Source organism: Acomys minous (genome assembly GCF_964271855.1).
Source record: "Acomys minous genome assembly, chromosome: 7".
NCBI lineage: Eukaryota > Metazoa > Chordata > Mammalia > Rodentia > Muridae > Acomys > Acomys minous.
The window spans coordinates 33570861-33576455 of record NC_140488.1 but is presented as its reverse complement, the minus strand read 5'-3'; positions in this window follow the sequence as shown (position 1 = coordinate 33576455).

Genomic DNA, 5595 nt, shown 5'->3' with positions numbered 1-5595 from the left:
AGGGCGCCAGATCACATTATAGATGGTTGTGAGCCACCCTGTGGTTGCTGGGAATTGAACTCAGGACCTCTGAGCCATCTCCCCAGCCCCACCTTTTTCTTTGTTGCTGATGCTGGGGATAAAAATCTAGGGCCTCATGCGTGTCAGGTAAGTATTCTCCTACTGCACTACATGCCTCTGATCACTGTTTTCAAATTATGGGAGTTATGAGACTCGCCAGCAGATACTGCTACTTGTAGTGTTATGGATACTTATAGCGAGGAAATACAGGTTACTATATCCCCTCTAAAATGTTTTTGCAGTTCCATAGAAATGGTGTGTTTCGTTGCCGTTCACTGTGCTTTCTTTTATGTATTTAAAATGTTTTTTCTTTTCTCAGGGCTGGGAAGATGGCTCACGTGGTAAGAACAGTTGCTGCATAAGAATGAGAGTCTGAGGCTCAAATCCCTAGCACCCACATGAAAATTCGAACATGGTTGTACACATGCCTGTCACCCTAGTTCTCTGGGGAGCAGAGACAGGAGAATCACGGGGACTTGCTGTACACCCAACTAGTTCCATATCCAGTGAGAGACCCTGCCTCAAAAGCGTAGTGAGAATTTTGGTTTCTTAAAAGAACCCAGTAGTTATGTGAGTATGTTTTTGTTTTAATCTCAGGTGTGGGATAGGGGGCTGCTTCGGACTGTCCACAGCAAGCTGACTATAATGTGTCTCACACTCTGGTCGGGGTGTGGTTTGTGCTAGCTGCAGATAGTTTAATTCTGGGAACTCTTGAGAAGGGTATGTATACCAGAGCCTGGAGAGGGACAAGGAAAGGGGTGGGCACTACAAAGAGGAGGTTGCTGCTCCCCTTGCTGCTCTTGGGTGCTGTTGTTGTTTGATGGGAAGAAGTTAGAGATATCCTGACAAAGATTGGACTTGCCCCAAGAAACCCAAGCAGCAGGAAGTAGTCCAAAGAGGTCTATGCCCCCCTTTTCCTCTAACCTTCTTTCTCATCTACCTAGCATTGTGGGGTTGGAAGGGCTTGGAGTGGAGAAGGGTGGTAAATATAAGGACCCAAATAAAAGAGAGAAAAATGCCTACACAAAGAATAAAGTGGAGGGTGATGGAGCGGGATACCTGTATTACTTTTTGTTGCTATGATAAATCACTATAATCAAAGGCAATGTAAGGAAGAGGGAGTTTAGCCAGGTACAGTGACACACGCCTATAATCCCAGCACTCAGGAGGCAGAGGCAGACAGATCTCTGTGAGTTTGAGGCCAGCCTGATCTACAAAGTGAGTCCAAGACAGCCAAGACTACACAGAGAAACCGTGTTTCAAAAATCAACAATGACAACAACAAAAACCAAGAAGGAGTTTACCTTGGTCTGTGGTTCCAGTGGGAGAATCCATAATGGCAGATGATGCATGGTGGAAGGAGCAAGAAGCGGAGGATAACATCTTTATCTACACAAAGAAAGCAAAGAGAGTGAATTCGATGTAGTGTGAGGCTGTAGGCCTTCAAAGCCTGTCTCCAATGATGTACTTTCTCTCGCAAGGCTTCATCTTCTAAAGGTTTAGAACTTCTTCACATAGCATCACCAACAAATGATTAAGGATCTAGTGGGGGACATTTCTTATTATTATTTTCTTTTCCTCCCTTCCTCTTTCTTTCCTTCCTTCTTTCCGCTTATGAGATAGTATTTCTCTATGTAGCCCTGCCTGTCCTGAAACTTGCTTTGTAGATGAAGCTGGCCTCAAACTGACAGAGACTGTTCTATCTCTGCCTCCCAAGTGCTGGGATCAAAGGTGTGTGCTACCATGACCAGGCTGACATTTTTTTAAAAAAAAATTCAAACCACTACTACACCAGTGTCTCCCTCTGGCATGTGAATCACTAGGGGCACTCACATCCCCAACCACGCACACCCAGCTACTAGAGACACTCAAAATTTTTTTTGTTTGTCTTTTTGACACTGAGTCTTCCTATAGAGCCCAGGCTGGCTTGGAATTTGAGATCTTACTGTTTCAGAGTCTTAAAGAGTAAGAACAAGAATGTGTCACTATGACTGGTTTAGAATATTCTTAAAAGAAAACCATCGGTTTCATTTAATTGTCTTAGGGGTCTGTGATTTAAAAAGGTTAAGTAACCCAGATCGAGACACATTTGTTGATGATACATCAGAATTTATTATTCTAAGTTTGAATAGTCTCTTTCCCCACCTCCACTACTGTTTAGTGCTTATCTCTTGCCTAGTGCATAGGATTATCTTTCTTCTGGGTTCTATCTGCAGGGCTTCTGGCTTTCTAGGACCTGTTTTTTCAACTCCTTACCAGAATACGATCCCAGGAAAACGTTGCTCACAAAGCCAGAAAACAGAGTCAGCTAATTGTCATGTATGAGCTGTGGTAGCACCTGACGAATGACTTTAATATACCACCTCTCTACTGCTCAAGTCATTCTCCCCGTTGGAGTCGTATTATGGTTGACTTTAGAGTCCCAGAGTGTTGGGCAGATAGTTTATCCTCGGCTCGTCTGCATTTTGGCAAACACAGCCTTACTCCTGGTGTTATACCAGAAGCAGGTTGATTTCCATTTCACTCCATATTTTCTTTGATCAACGAACCCCTTGCCTCTTCTCTTTTTTTTCCTTAAAAATAAAACAAAACAAAAAACACCTTTTCTGCCTTTACCTTCATGCCTAAAGACAATTGCGTTTCACTGGGGATTACATCTCTTCTAGGTAGCAGTAAACAAGACTACTGTGGGTCCTGTACTCCTTCTTCTCCTTCTCCTCCTCCTCCTCCTCCTTCTTCTTCTCCTTCTTCTTCTCCTTCTTCTTCTCCTTCTTCTTCTGCTCCTCCTCCTCTTCCTCCTCCTCCTTCTCTTCTTTTCTCCTCCTCCTCTTCTTGTTTTTTTTTTTAAGACAAGGTTTCTCTGTGTAGCCTTGTCTGTCCTATACTCACTTTGTAGACCAGGCTGGCCTTGAACTCACACACATCCTCTTGTCTCTGCCTCCCTGAGTGCTGGGGTTAAAGGTGTGAGTCACCACACTTGGCTCCTGTACTATACTTCTAAGCATGATCTGTAGTGACCACTCAAGTTGTGTGTTAAGTGTCCTGTACCACAGGTTTTCTCTCTTTGCCTTAGTGACATTCAGCTGGCCCTATTTGATGCACACGCTACCACTCTTATCCTTAGCATGCTCCGCACTCTTATTCTACGGGACCCAGCACCTAAGGAACATCTCTGTTTCATGTACTCACCAGTTTCTCATTTCCTGTACCTGTTCTCTAGTTACTCTGTAAAAGACAATTCACTTACGCTTACTTATTAAGAGCTTGTGCCGCCGCCCCTCTCCCCAGGGCTGGTCTCCCACCTCATTTCTCTCTGCTTTCCCTCTCCTACCTTGTTCCCTCTCTTCAACCACTTCTGCTGTCTATTCTAGTTCCCCATCTCAGTGACATTCATGCATCTTCCCTTGCATCCTCCTTGTTGCTTATTTTCTTTGGGTCTGTGCACTGTAGCGTGTTTATCCTGTACTATATGGCTAAAATCCGCTTATAAGTGGGTACATACTATGTCTGTTTTTCTGTATCTGTGTTATCTCACTCACAGATACAGATACAGATACTCACTCACTCACTCTTTTCTAGTTCCATCCTTTTGCCGGAAAGTTTCGTGATTTCTTTGTTTTTAATGGCTGAATAGTATTCCAGACAGAGGGCCTACAGAGAGAAGAGAAATTGTGTGCCAGGGTAGGCTTCTGGGAGTATATGGGGGTGACGCTATCTGAGACTTCTAGTCACAGGGTTCATGGAGACCAAAGATGACACCCTCTAACTAGACAAGGACCCTAGTAGAGGAAAGAGAACACCAAGCCACCCACAAAAATTTTGACCCAAAATTTACCCTGCCTACAAGATGTGTAGGGATAAAGATAGAGCAGAGACTGAGGGAATGTCCAACCAATGCCTGGCCCAATTTGAGACCCTCCCCATGGGTGAAAGCCAACTCCTGACACTATTAATGGTACTCTGAGGAGCCTAGCTTAGCTGTCCTCCGAGAGGCTCCACCCAGCAGCAGATTGCAACAGATGCTGAGACTCACAGCCAAACTTTGGGCAAAGCTTTGGGAGCCTTGTAGAAAAGATAGAAGGGGAGGATAGAAGGACCTGGAGGTGACAGGAACTTCACAAGAAGAACAACAGAGCCAACTAACCAGGGCCCACAGCGGTGGGCCGACTGAAGCACCAAGCAAGGACCATGCATAGACTGGACCTAGGCCCCCTACAAAGATATAGCCAATGGGTAGCTCAGGCTTCATGTGGGGCCCCTGGTGGCCAGCTTCCCTTCCTCTGTGCTGGATTTTGTCTGGTTTGATCTTGTACAGGTCTTGTCTTGTGTGTGCTGTCACACTCTCTGTGAATTCATAGGTGCATCAGTCTTGTGTCTGGAAGACACTGTTTCTTGGAGTCTTCCACCTCCTCTGGCTCTTAATAATTCTTTCTGCCTCCTCTTCCACATAACGCCCTGAGCTCTGAGGGAAAGGTTTCATTTTCTTACCACTGCCTTTCCTTTTTTTTTTTTTTTTTCGAGACAGGGTCTCTCTGTGTAGCCTTGACTGTCCTGGACCCACTTTGTAGACCAGGCTGGCCTCGAACTCACAGAGATCTGCCTGCTTCTGCCTCCCGAGTGCTGGGATTAAAGGTGTGCGCCACCACGCCCGGCATCACCACTGCCTTTCCTAAGGGAGAATTTGAAAAATTGCTTAAGTCTCAATAGCTGCTATTATATTCTTTTATTTTTGTCTGTGTATGCATGTACTCTGTGTGTGTGTGTGTGTGTGTGTGTGTGTGTGTGTGTGTGTGTGTGTAGGCCAGGGTTGATGTTAGATGTTCTCTTCAATTGCTTTTTTTTAAAAAATTAATTTTATGTGCAGTGGTATGGGGGCAAGGGTGTCAGATCCTGTGGAACTGGAGTTACAGACAGTTGTGAGCTGCCATGTGGGTACTGGGAATTGAACCCAGGTCCTTTGGAAGAGCAGACAGTGCTCTTAACCACTGAGCCATCTTTCCAGCCCCTCTTCAATTGCTCTTTAGCTTCCATCTTGAGACAGGCTCTCTCAGTGAAGCAGAGCTTGCTGATTCAGCTAGACTGGTTGCTCACCAAGCCCCAGGGATCCTTTTGTCTCTGCCCTTCTGGCATTGGAATTCCAGGTGCGCTGCCATGCCTGACTTTAACCTGGCTGCCAAGTAGCAAACTCAAGTCCTCATGGTTCAGGGGCAAACATTTGGCTGGTTGAATCATCTCTCTAGCCTCCATTTTTTTTTTTTTTTTTTACTAATTGTGCTTTTTCATGTTATGTCTAAGAACTGTTTATTGAGCCTCAAGTCAATAACATTTTCTTTTCCGTTATCAATTTTTCCATTTTGATGTAACTTCATATACTGTGTGAGGTGTAGGTCAACATTTTTCTTAGGCATATGGATGTCTAATTGTTCCACCATTATTTGTGAAAAAGAATATACTATATTTTCTTCATTATATTATTGTCTCTGTCCTTTCATAAACGTCCAATACAGCCAAGTCATCCAGTTACTTAGGGGATAG